This window comes from Anabas testudineus, chromosome 7, assembly GCF_900324465.2.
Source record: "Anabas testudineus chromosome 7, fAnaTes1.2, whole genome shotgun sequence".
Taxonomy (NCBI): Eukaryota; Metazoa; Chordata; class Actinopteri; order Anabantiformes; family Anabantidae; genus Anabas; species Anabas testudineus.
Window position 1 is genome coordinate 189,466 of NC_046616.1, and position 14,574 is coordinate 204,039.

General features: G+C 43.2%; 1 protein-coding gene across 2 annotated transcripts in view; it reads right to left on the bottom strand.

The window, feature by feature from the left end:
• The window catches only part of plxnb3 (plexin B3), a 62,333-nt gene extending 48,082 nt beyond the window's left edge, over nt 1-14,251 (bottom strand). The window contains exons 1-2 of one of the 2 annotated variants that reach the window (XM_026367676.1): nt 14,104-14,250; nt 2,249-2,322 (exon numbers count right to left, since the gene is read on the bottom strand). The gene's annotated coding sequence lies outside the window, so the exon portion shown is untranslated. Of the gene's footprint in view, nt 1-2,248; nt 2,323-14,103 lie in introns of both variants that reach the window. The other variant, XM_026367678.1, reaches the window with a different exon arrangement.
• Between the last annotated feature and the right edge of the window lie 323 nt (nt 14,252-14,574).

A 14,574-nucleotide genomic window follows, 5' to 3' on the forward strand; every position in this document is an offset into this window, starting at 1 on the left:
TGTAATGCTGTAGTATCACTGTAACACTTCACTGAAATGCATTATCACTGTAATGCTGTAGTATCACTGTAACACGTCACTGTAATGCTGTAGTATCACTGTAACACTTCACTGTAATGCTGTAGTGTCACTTCAACGCTTCACTGTAATGCAGTAGTATCACTGTAACACTTTACTCTAATGCTGTAGTATCACTGTAAAACTTCACTGTAATGCTGTAGTGTCACTTTAACACTACACTGTAATGCTGTAGTGTCACTTTAACACTTCACTGTAATGCATTATCGCTGTAATGCTGTAGTATCACTGTAACACTTCACTGTAATGCTGTAGTATCACTGTAAAACTTCACTGAAATGCATTATCACTATAATGCTGTAGTATCACTGTAACACGTCACTGTAATGCTGTAGTATCACTGTAACACTTCACTGTAATGCTGTAGTGTCATTTCAACGCTTCACTGTAATGCATTATCGCTGTAATGCTGTAGTATCACTGTAACACTTCACTGTAATGCTGTAGTATCACTTTAACACTTCACTGTAATGCCGTAGTATCACTGCAACACTTCACTGTAATGCTGTAGTATCACTGTAACACTACACTGTAATGCTGTAGTGTCACTTTAACACTACACTGTAATGCTGTAGTGTCACTTTAACACTTCACTGTAATGCATTATCGCTGTAATGCTGTAGTATCACTGTAACACTTCACTGTAATGCTGTAGTATCACTGTAAAACTTCACTGAAATGCATTATCACTATAATGCTGTAGTATCACTGTAACACGTCACTGTAATGCTGTAGTATCACTGTAACACTTCACTGTAATGCTGTAGTGTCATTTCAACGCTTCACTGTAATGCAGTAGTATCACTGTAACACTTTACTCTAATGCTGTAGTATCACTGTAAAACTTCACTGTAATGCTGTAGTGTCACTTTAACACTTCGCTGTAATGCTGTAGTATCACTGCAACACTTCACTGTAATGCTGTAGTATCACTGCAACACTTCACTCTAATGCTGTAGTATCACTGTAACACTTCACTGTAATGCATTATCGCTGTAATGCTGTAGTATCACTTCAACACTTCACTGTAATGCATTATCACCGTAATGCTGTAGTATCACTGTAACACTTCACTGTAATGCTGTAGTATCACTGTAACACTACACTGTAATGCTGTAGTGTCACTTTAACACTTCACTGTAATGCCGTAGTATCACTGTAACACTTCACTGTAATGCTGTAGTGTCACTTTAACACTTCACTGTAATGCATTATCGCTGTAATGCTGTAGTATCACTGTAACACTTCACTGTAATGCATTATCACTGTAATGCTGTAGTATCACTGCAACACTTCACTGTAATGCATTATCGCTGTAATGCTGTAGTAACACTGCAACACTTCATTGTAATGCTGTAGTATCACTGAAACACTTCGCTGTCATCACTGTAACACTTTACTCTAATGATGTAGTGTCACTTAAACACTTCACTGTAATGCAGTAGTATCAGTGTAACACTTTACTCTAATGCTGTAGTATCACTGTAACACTTCATTGTAATGCAATAGTATCAGTGTAACACTTCACTGTAATGCAGTAGTATCACTATAACACTTTACTCTAATGCTATAGTATCACTGTAACACTTTACTGTAATATGTTGGGAAAGTTATCTGGAAGTTGAGTCAGTTTATTTTTTATATTATTCTATTATTTACTCATCTTGTTAGTATGTGTCATACAGTAAATTTCATCTCTTTACCGTGATGCTGTGAACCGATTTTCATTCATCAGTAAGTTAAGTTACACGTGTCCAGTGATAATTAACTAGAACAGACGGATTGTTTCCTCAGTAAATATTTTATTAATGACACAAAATGTTGAACAGTTTGAACTAAGAATCTGCTGCTGCACACAGACACTGACAACAAAGACTGGTCTGTTTTACACACACACACACACACACACACACACACACACACACACACACACACACAGTCCCACTAATGATCGTTGGGTTAACAAGGTTCAATCTGCAGATTCCTCTGAGTCACATCAGAGGATTACTTCAAGCAACCAGCAATATGGACCACAAGAGCAACCACAAATTCTGTGGACAGACCAACATGTAAATGCAGCACTGCAGCAACACATTTTAATTTCAGCAATGACTTGTGATCGACATCATTATTTGTTCATGGCACATTTAGTGATTAGAGCGAAACCAACCTGTTGAAGCAACCTGCTGCTGTGTCGATGATGAGGAAACTCAGGAGGAATCATCTACATCAGGAGGACGTTTCCTGCAGTAATGCAAAGACAGATACACATTAGCTCATGTTTTAGTGGGTTCTGCCAGGTTCTGCTAGGTTCTGCTGTCACCAGTAAATGCTGGTCACTCACACAAATTTTACAAATAATGAGACATCTTTTCTGGTGGACGACTATCATGAAAATAGAAACATCACAACAACTTAAACTGACAGTTAAAACACAACTACTACACACACAGTAACAAATAAAATAGACTAAGTTTGTTTGAACATTTCTTTTCACTGTCACATCAAGAGTGAGAAATGTAACGTATACAGAGAAAGTAAAAGTACACATAGAAAGTAAAACTACACAGAGAAAGGTTAAGTATACAGAGAAAGTAAAAGTACATATAGAAAGTAAAACTACACAGAGAAAGGTTAAGTATACACAAAAAGTAAAGGTACACAGAGAAAGTAAAACTACACAGAGAAAGGAAAAGTATACAGAGAAAACTATTTAAAAAAAATAATAAATAAATAAAGTGAAAATTAAAAGTGTAAAAATAAAAATAGAAAAACATGAGCTTAGTTCACTGATCATTAATCAATATCCACAGTGATTGATGATCAGTTCCACACACTCATTAACTCTTCACAACAGGAAGTGATTCACGGCTTCACCGGACAGATGGTCGATGGAGACGATACAGGATCTGGTCAGCAGCTGGTGTACTTCAGTGTGTACTTAACTGTATACTTCATTATATACTTCAGTGTTTACCTCAGTGTGTACTTCAATGTGTATCTCAGTGCGTACTTCACTGTGTCCTTCAATGTGTACCTCAGTGCGTACTCCACTGTGTACTTAACTGTATACTTCATTATATACTTCAGTGTTTACCTCAGTGCGTACTTAACTGTGTACTTCAATGTGTACCTCAGTGTGTACCTCAGTGGGTACTTCAATGTGTACCTCAGTGCGTACTCCACTGTGTACTTAACTGTATACTTCATTACATACTTCAGTGTTTACCTCAGTGCGTACTTAACTGTGTACTTCAATGTGTACCTCAGTGTGTACCTCAGTGGGTACTTCAATGTGTACCTCAGTGCGTACTTCACTGTGTACCTCAATGTGTACTTCATTATATACTTCAGTGTTTACCTCAGTGCGTACTTCACTGTGTACTTCAATGTGTACCTCAGTGTGTACCTCAGTGTGTTCTTCAATGTTTACCTCAGTGCGTACTTCACTGTGTACCTCAATGTGTTCTTCACTGTATACTTCAGTGTTTACCTCAGTGCGTACTTCACTGTGTACCTCAATGTGTACTTCACTGTATACTTCAGTGTTTACCTCAGTGCGTACTTCACTGTGTACTTCAGTGCGTACTTCAATGTGTACTTCAGTGCGTACTTCAATGTGTATCTCAGTGTGTTCTTCAATGTGTACCTCAGTGCGTACTTCACTGTGTACTTCACTGTTTACCTCAGTGCGTACTTCACTGTGTACTTCACTGTTTACCTCAGTGCGTACTTCACTGTGTACTTCACTGTTTACCTCAGTGCGTACTTCACTGTGTACTTCAATGAGTACCTCAGTGCATACTTCACTGTGTACCTCAATGTGTACTTCACTGTATACTTCACTGTGTACTTCACTGCTTACCTCAGTGCGTACTTCACTGTGTACTTCAATGAGTAGCTCAGTGCGTACTTCACTGTGAACTTCAATGAGTATCTCAGTGTGTTCTTCAATGTGTACTTCAGTGCGTACTTCAATGTGTACTTCACTGTGAACTTCAATGAGTATCTCAGTGTGTTCTTCAACGTGTACTTCAGTGCGTATTTCACCGTGTACTTTACCGTTTACGTCACTGTGTACTTCAGTGTGTAATTTACTGTTTACCTCACTGTGTACTTCAATGTGTACCTCAGTGTGTACTTTAGCGTGGAAATCACTGTGAACTTCAATGAGTATCTCAGTGTGTACTTCAATGTGTACTTCAGTGCGTACTTCAATGTGTACTTCACTGTGAACTTCAATGAGTATCTGAGTGCGTACCTCACTGTGTACTTCAGTGCGTACCTCACTGTGTACTTTAGTGCGTACTTCAATGTGTACCTCAGTGCGTACTTCAATGTGTACTTCACTGTGAACTTCAATGAGTATCTCAGTGCGTACCTCACTGTGTACTTCACTGTGAACTTCAATGAGTATCTCAGTGTGTTCTTCAACGTGTACCTCAGTGCGTACTTCACTGTGTACCTCAATGTGTACTTCACTGTATACTTCAGTGTTTACCTCAGTGCGTACTTCACTGTGTACTTCAGTGCGTACTTCAATGTGTACTTCAGTGCGTACTTCAATGTGTATCTCAGTGTGTTCTTCAATGTGTACCTCAGTGCGTACTTCACTGTGTACTTCACTGTTTACCTCAGTGCGTACTTCACTGTGTACTTCACTGTTTACCTCAGTGCGTACTTCACTGTGTACTTCACTGTTTACCTCAGTGCGTACTTCACTGTGTACTTCACTGTTTACCTCAGTGCGTACTTCACTGTGTACTTCAATGAGTACCTCAGTGCATACTTCACTGTGTACCTCAATGTGTACTTCACTGTATACTTCACTGTGTACTTCACTGCTTACCTCAGTGCGTACTTCACTGTGTACTTCAATGAGTAGCTCAGTGCGTACTTCACTGTGAACTTCAATGAGTATCTCAGTGTGTTCTTCAATGTGTACCTCAGTGCGTACTTCAATGTGTACTTCACTGTGAACTTCAATGAGTATCTCAGTGTGTTCTTCAACGTGTACTTCAGTGCGTATTTCACCGTGTACTTTACCGTTTACGTCACTGTGTACTTCAGTGTGTAATTTACTGTTTACCTCACTGTGTACTTCAATGTGTACCTCAGTGTGTACTTTAGCGTGGAAATCACTGTGAACTTCAATGAGTATCTCAGTGTGTACTTCAATGTGTACTTCAGTGCGTACTTCAATGTGTACTTCACTGTGAACTTCAATGAGTATCTGAGTGCGTACCTCACTGTGTACTTCAGTGCGTACCTCACTGCGTACTTTAGTGCGTACTTCAATGTGTACCTCAGTGCGTACTTCAATGTGTACTTCACTGTGAACTTCAATGAGTATCTCAGTGCGTACCTCACTGTGTACTTCACTGTGAACTTCAATGAGTATCTCAGTGTGTTCTTCAACGTGTACCTCAGGGCGTATTTCAATGTGTACTTCACTGTTTACGTCAGTGCGTACCTCACTGTGTACTTCAGTGCGTACTTCAATGTGTACCTCAGTGCGTACCTCACTGTGTACTTCAGTGCGTACTTCAATGTGTACTTCACTGTGAACTTCAATGAGTATCAGTGTGTTCTTCAACGTGTACCTCAGTGCGTATTTCACTGTGTACTTTACTGTTTACGTCAGTGTGTACTTCACTGTGTACTTCAGTGTGTAATTCACTGTTTACCTCACTGTGTACTTCAATGTATACCTCAGTGTGTACTTTAGCGTGTAACTCACTGTGAACGTCAATGAGTATCTCAGTGTGTACTTCAATGTATACCTCAGTGTGTACTTCAATGTGTACCTCAGTGTGTACTTAACTGTGTACTCCTCAGTGTGTACTTTACCCGTCACACTCAGAGAGGCCAGGTGGTCTTGGAAAGAAAGACCACTCTGATTGGCAGCTCAGCTTAACAAATCATTGTATAAGAAAGGTGGACTCCTGTCCATCCACTAAGTTACATAACATGTCGCTTTGTTTACCTGCTGTTCTACGTCTTCTTCTGTTGTCCTGTTTCAGAACACGCAACACTGCCACCTGCTGGTTACTTCCTGTCACTTCCTGAAATGTTGAGTTAACGTATCACTTCACGCACATCACGCTGGAACAGTCAGGCTTCGTCACACTGAGAGAGATGATGGTGAAGCTTCAACGAGTCAATGAGGACCCTTTTTCTACTGTTTGTATTTTGCAGCCATTTTTTACTTGACGTGCAAAAAACTTAGAGTGAATCCAAATAGGCCACGAGTGGATTTAATCCCCATTAAAGCAAAACTAACACACACAGGCAGAGATTAGGCTGCTGCCTTCATTCACTAATCTGTGCAGTTAATCTGATGCTTGTAGCTCTGCAAACCCAGACATCACAGGGCTGTAATCTGCATATGTGGAACATAAACACAAGAACACACAGGAACACAGAGGAACACACAGGAACACACAGAAACACAGAGGAACACATGGGAACAAATGGAACAAAAGGGAACACAAGGGAACACACAAAAACTCAATGGAACATACAGAAACACAAAGGAATACATGGGAACACGTGGGAACAAACGGGACACAAGGGAACACATGGGAACATATAACATAGGACTACATGTGAACACAGGAATACATGGAAACAAATGGAAAACATGGGAACAAATGGAACAAAAGAGAACAGATGGGACAACAAGGGAACACATGGGAACATACAGGAACTCAAAGGAACACACAGAAACATACGGGTACACATGGAAATACACAGAAACACATGGGAACAAATGGAACAAAAGGGAACACAAGGGAAAACACAGAAACATAACGGTACACATGGAAACACACAGGAACACATGGGAACAAAAGGGAATACACAGGACCCCTAAGGAACACATGGGAACACACAAGACCCCAAAGGAACACATGGGAACAAAAGGGACACAAGGGAACACACGGGAACAAATAGAACAAAATGGAACACATGTGAACAAAGGAACACAAGGGAACACAAAGGAACACACAAAAACTCAAAGGAACACACAGCAACACAACGGAACACATGGGAGCAAAAGGGACACATGGGAACAAATGGAACAAAAGGAAACACATGGAAACACAAGGGAACAAAGGGAACACATTGAAACACACAGGAACACATGGGAACACATTGAAACACACAGGAACACATGGGAACACATTGAAACACACAGGAACACATGGGAACACATTGAAACACACAGGAACACATGGGAACACATAGTAATACATGGAAACAAACAGAACAAAATGGAATACATGGGAACACAAGGGAACACACAGGAACACATGGGAACACAAGGGACACAAGGGAACAAATGAAACAAAAGAGAACACATGGGAACACAAGGGAACACATGGGAACATATGGGAACAAATGGAACAAAAGGGAACACATAGGAACACACACTTCCCAGCAGTATTGGAAAAATGTTTAGTGGACTGATGAAACTATATTGAACTATTTGGAAAGAACACAGAACAGTACATCTGGTGTAAAAAGGTCACAGCATATCATAACAACATCCACACACCCAATTGTAAAGTATGGTGGAGGAAACATCATGATTTGGGTCTGATTTGCTGCATCAGGGCCTGGCCAGCTTGCAGTGATTAAGGGAAAGATGAATTCCCAAGTGTATGAAAACATTCTTCAGGATAATGTAAGAATGTCTGTACATCAACTGAAAATCTGTAGAAGTTGAGTGATGCTACAGGACAATGACCCAAAACACACAACAGAATGGCTACAGAAAAACAAAATCCTTCTGGAGTGGTCAAGCCAGGGCTCAGACCCCAACCTAATAGAGATGCTTTAGAACGACTTGAGGGGGGGGGGGGGGGGGGCGTCATCTAGTTATTAATTCTAAGGAGTTCACATACTTTCTTCACTAGCACTATAAGGTTTTTATGGTTGTTTTCCATAAATCACATTTTTTTTGTTATTACTTTAGGTTCATTATATTTGTTAATACTCTTTACCTAGATGAAGATCTGATCAAATTTTAAAAAGGTTCACATACTTTTTTCTTGCCACTGTATTTTATTCTAATGATCGTTTACTTTTCCACCTTTAACATGATCAGATGCGCAAATGCAAAATTAATCAAATGTGAGAAACCAGTGAAAACGTTGTTGTTTGTTCAACAGAAGCAAACTGAGAGTGAAACATGGAGAAGAACATTTAACACGGGTGTGTTTCTAAGTTGGGGGTGTAACAGCTGCCGGAGACCGAAGACAGCTGCACCGCTACATACCAATTACAGACAGACACACACACACACACACACACACACATACACACACACTCACACAGTATAATCTTCACTTTGCTTCTCAGTCTCACACTGAGTCGGGGGTGGGGGGGTGGTTAGACCGTCCCCAGTGCAGAGTCTGATATTCAGTCAGGCCCAGGGTCCAGCTCCCCGCCCCCCTTTCTAAAACTGAAACAGATTTTCGCAGAGTGCCAACCCGACCGTCTCCAGTGGAGCAGGGAGGATCTGACTGAGCTTCAGGACGATGAGTCGGACAGAGCGAGGAAGGAAGAGGCCGCTCCAGCAGGGGAAATGGAAACGGAGCGACAGCAACAACAGCTTTTTAACAGCCAGCAGGAACTTCCTCCTCTATTATAAACAGCACCAAATTTAACCTCAACCCTGGTTCTAATGTAGATCCTAAAACCAGGTCTGAAGGTCTGAAGGCCCAGCAGAGCTTTGAAGGAAACAACAGAGTCCAGTTTGTTCTTAGCAACTCTTGTACACAGTAACTTCACACATAAAACACATTTACTCAGGTACTTCAGTACACGTCTGAGGTACTTGTACTCTACTTGAGCAGTTCTGTTTTGATTCGTGTTAGTACGCTGGTCTCACAGGCGTTCTTGTAAACCAGATCTCTGGAACATGGTGAGGAAACCGATTCAATTTTGGTGGTCAAAGGTCAAAGGTCACCGTGACCTCTTCATCAACCTACTTTCACTACATGTGACTCAAACGTCCACTTGGACTCGACTTGTATGTTGGTTTCTCACATGGTTACAGACACGTTTGATCTCAGGACCAGTTTTCTGTCACTGAACCGCAAACCAGCTAGAAACCATTTCACAGGCTGAACAATGTAGATCGAGGCCGTGACCCGCTGAAAGAGTCTGTTGAAGCGTTAACACTGTTCCCCCCGAGCCTTTCCATGAAGTTCATTTGAATTCTAGACTCAGTCCTGGTCCATAGTTCTGACCATCAGAGCTTTCGAAGGAAGAAGCTGTGAACAGCTCAACGTGTTGAAACAACACGCACCTGTTTGACAGTGGAGGCCCGAGAAACCAGCTCCCCCGTTTCTGGTTTAGTTCTTTGTGTCAGGCAGCGTTCAGACCCAACTGGGTCCTGAGGATAACTGATGTTTACCAGGATTGTGTTTCTGCTGTTTCTACTGTTCACCATTGAGATCTGTGACTGGATCATCTCACCTGTACTTGAACCAACAGCACCGAGCCGTGTCCTGCGCTGTTTGACCCGGCTGTTCAGTCAGTACCCGCTCCAGCAGCAGCGCTAACCGCTGCTCCACCAAGCTCCACTTGAACCATCACTCCCACTGACCGAAGGCACTAACTCCACAGCTTCTCAAGTAGTCTTCATAGATATCTCCACCTAGATGCCGCCTGATCTGCTTCTTTCCATTGGTGTTGATGCAGCAACTCAGCCGTAATATTGGATCAGGGATTCAGCGCCTCTTCATGTGTGTATGTGCGCAGAAGTTATCTTTAGTAAAATCGACATAACTCGACTTTTCAGCTGATTGGTTTGTTACAAATGCCAGAAATATATTGAGGATACAGGGATTGTTAGTTAAATTTAAAATGTGGGTTATTTAATCAAAACGTATCTTTTGCAGGTTGTGATACTATAATTATTTACTCCTTATTCGTTTCTTACTGCATCGATCTGTTCAGTCCTGTCTAAATCAATAAAAAAAGGTTGCTTCTCATCTGTGAAAAAATATTTTTTATTACTTAAACAGGTCAGTACAGGACAGAGTCCTGAACCACTACGGCCATGCAACAGATGCATTTCAGAAGCCCTGAGCCAGCATCTGTATACTGTATATCTGTGGGTCTGTGTCTGGTCTGATCCAGACTCGGGCCTCATCAGTGCCACAGGTGAACACACTTCTTCAACCTGCCACACAGGTGCACTACACATCCAAGGTCCCTCCTCTCCACAGGAGCCAGTTTATATTTGCTAATTAACTTGCACCATTACTTTGACAATGAACAATTTCTTGGTGTTTCTCCCAAACAGCAGAATTACTGACCATCCACAGGAATCAGACATGTGTCTGTAAATCCTGGCAGCACGGAGACAAATGAAGTGCTGAGATCACAAGTGTCCAGAACGGTTGGTTCTCAGGTCTTTGTTTTGATTGATATAGGATTTAAGTATTCGCTGCCTGGATCAGGTCTGTGCTGAGAGTCCAGAGATTTCTACCCTCCAGGGCTAAGATAAGGTTCCCTAGAACTACTGAACAACCACAGCAAGGCTGTTGTGGATCTTTCAGCTGCAGCTATGAAGACAAACCATCAAGGGGGGTTTGTGGAGCACAAGGGGGGGGGGGGGTTTGCTATGGGGGTCTATTGTTGATCCAGATTAGGGCGTGGTCTCCCAACAGATTATACACACTCTGTCGAGTGCGAACGAAGTGTCCTTGATCACACCAACTGCTGAGCCGCCTCCCCCCCCCGATCCTCCTCCACCACCACCCATCCCTTGAAGCCCCCACCTTCCCCACATGCACACACCCCCCTCCTCCCCTGTGTGTGTCAGATCTGTCTGTGTGTAGCTGGAGGTGATTATTAATTATTAATCATAAAGAAGCTGATTTCTGTGGATCGCTCCCAGTGGACCCGACTCGTTAACACACACACTGGTCTTTCTACAGCTACTGCCCCCCACCCCCCACCGACCTTAACCATCACAACTAGAACTAGAGATGACCTGAGCGGATCAGGTGGCTCAGTACCTGATCAGAATCTGATCTGTCTTTGCTGAACGCTGACGTGTTCCGTCCTTCTCAGTCGGGCTCTACAGAAAACATCAGAGTCCAGTTTGTCTTCAGTTAATCTCAGTGTAGAAAACATTCAGCAGCTGGTTTCAACATGCTCTTGGTCTCCTGCCTCAAAAACTGGGACAAACAGTGGAGCTTCTTCTTCCTCATCTTTTGTGGTATGTTGAACGTGCACTTTGGTGTGATACGTAAACATCGGCGGCGTGAACACAGATCTGTTGGAGGCCAAACTGAAAGTATGAACTGGCCTTTATGAAGCTTGTTCCACCATTGTGGGACCGCTGAAAATCTTTGATCTGCATCTTTCTCTGTGAGATGTAGGGACCAGACACCGTGGGAGAGAGGGCCTGTAGACCTGATCCCGGGGCTCAGGTGGGAAGGTGCAGTGAGGTGACCAGTCTGTAGGTGAGAGTCAGAGCTCTAAACCTGATGCAGCAGTTACAGGAAGTCAGAGACACGAGCATGAGACCTACTGCAGGTCTGGTCGTCCTGTCACCAGGGAACTGCAGAAATCTCCTCACAACTATGATATTTTACTAAACTTTGTTTAGTAAGCCACAGAAAGACGTGTCCACCTTCGCTGGTATGAGCACAAACATAATCCATGAAACAAGAACGTGTTCTCAGGAACAGATGGTCGGATGTTTTTAAAACTGATCACACATACACACAGTTCTGGGTTAAAGGAAACTTCCACTCAAACTAAGTCTCCATCTGCTCGCCACACAGTCGAAAACACATGGAGAGGATCCTGTTTGCCTCCACGCCAAAGCTACTCTGTACCTACAGTGTAGACATGACGTAGCTTTGGACCCTACACTGCAACCTGACACGTTCCTCCCCACAAATGTGAGCGCAGACACCAGTTGGACCAGTAACGCTGCGCCGGTCGTACAGGCTGCGTCCTTCAACGTCTCTTCACTGCAACGCAGTATTTCGGGACAATTTACTGCTACTCAACCTCCAGCAGCCCCGATGTGATCTGCTCGGTTTCAGCGTCACCATTTGTAGTAAAATAGCTCATCCCAGTGGAGAGGAAGCTCCACTAGAGGTTTGACGGTGAGCAACAGACACAGCATCGAAGCTCACAGAGGTGAAGATTGATGATCTGTGTAGGTTCAACACAGATGCATTAATCCAACGTGTCCTTTTTCTTCTCACCACCATTTGTGGTGAGAAGTTTCGCCCAAATAACCAACACACTGTAGCTCAAGGGTTAAATACCCTCCTTGGAGCTGTATATCTCCAGAGTCCAGTTACTGGTTCTACCAACCTGTCCAGTGGTTTTCTGCTTATTGTTGTTTTTTGTTGCCTGCTCTTCTTTTCTCTCTCCTCTTTCCACTCACCCCAACCATTGGAGGCAGATGGCCACCCACCCTGCTCAGTGGGGTTGTTGGGTTTTCTATATAATTCTGTTTACAGTTCTACTCTGTAAGGTCTTAAATCTAAAACCCTGTAAAGTGCCTTCACAGTTCTAAAGATCTACACAGGTCTAAATAGATGTGAAATCAAACAGGAGAGTTTTTTTTCCCCAATGGTAAACTACACGTTGTTCTGACTTTTACTGCGTGTGGTATTTCATTCTCAGAAAGTAGAACTGACGTCTCGTTCATTCGCTTGAACTGCGTGCTGGTGGAACTGGTCTGAGTCCAGTCCAGTCTGCAAATTACAGCACATTAACTCAGCGTGTGGAGATTTAAGGTGATCAAGCAGGAACCATAATCGGACTCAGAATCCGGTCTCAGACTAAATCCTGCAGATTAGTCAAATGTTTTCTCATCTTCATCACACTGATGACTCATGCAGGTCACATGACCTGAGGGTTCGTTTCTGTTTCTCACCAGATCCCATTCAGAAACAACAAACTGCGGTTTTCCTCACAGTGACTCTGAGCAGAAACTGATTCACTTTGTACAAAGAAACACACGAAGGAGTCGACGTGAAAGTCATGTGAAACCGTCTGAACATAACGTCTTCAGTCACAGCTTCACCATCAGCTGACTACACACGTAGTTCAGCTCTCACCAAACCTTTTATCAGGACTCCCACTTTTAATGTAATGTTGGTTTTCAGAAGTTTAAAGTGGCTTGACCTGGACCAGTTTCCCTGCAAGACCAGTTCTCACTGACTCTGCCGACTTATTGTTACAGTAACAGATATTTAGGAGCAAACTTTCTGCTCACAGTCACGCAGTCATTATAAGACCAGCTTTCACTTAAAACTGGGACCAGACCAACCTGCTCTGGGGCCCCGGGGCCATAATGGGCTGCTAGGCATCTGTCAGACACAGTCTGAAAGTGGCTCCTGTGTCACATCATTTAAAAGCTTCAGTTTAGTCCACACAGCAGATCACATCTGACTTTGAAGTTTTCTTAGTAGTTTTGATGTCCAAATGTTCTGGACTGGATAAATGAACACGCTGCAGCAGACTATGTGCAGGAATGTCAACTATTCAGCATGCGGCTGCGGGCTGAGCCGTGCCGTGCCGTGCCAGGACAGGCTGGAACCACCCGACAAACGCAGAAACAGTCGCTGTGTTGTGTCACAATGAAACAACGTGACAACAGAACCGATCAGCTCAATTACCTCTTCACACATTGCTGTTGCTTCCGGTTTATTCACAAGCCACCAACCAGACACCGTTACAGAAATCCCCACTTTTAAAGTCGTCTATTTAAAGGTTGTTTAAACTAAACCCTAGGGACCGACACCGAGCGATGACATGTGATTACAGTTTGGGAGCTGAATTAAAGAACCTCTCCTACACTCGCCCTCTGACATTTAGTGTCTGAAAAATAAGCGCAAACATTTCAAAACGTCCATTTCTGAACGGAGCGTCCGTCAGACACGCCTGACTCCGACACGCGCTTTCCTTCCTGCAGCTGCAGTTCGGGACAAGTTGGAGCGGAGAAAAAGGGGACAGCGTGATCCGGGTCAGACTCACCTGAGCTCGGCAGGCTGCTCCGCGGTCCGCCGGAGTCCGAGCCGCCGGGAGTAACAACTAGAACCCGCAGTCCTGCAAAGACACAATCCGACGGATCCGCACCGACAACCCAGAACAGGTCCCACAGAGACCCCGCCCCGCTCCGCACGGCGCCGGGAAGCTTTTCCGACGCTCCTCCGCGGCGGAGGTGGTGCCTGGCTCCATTGCAGGGAGTAGAACCCACAACCTGGTTCTGGTTTTCCAGGTTTACTGACACAGTAAGGAAAAACCTAAAATCCTGAAAACAGTGAACTAATGATTTTAATATCTGAATCTTATCTGTGGCTTCGATAAAGTTAAAGTTTAGAAGTTCTGGTCCGGACGGAAACCTGGTCTAGAACCTGGTTCATTCTGCAGCCTCTCAGACTGTTACTTTAGTACAAATACAAACCTTTCAGCTTAAAGTACTCTAAGTACCAAAAGTAAAAGTAC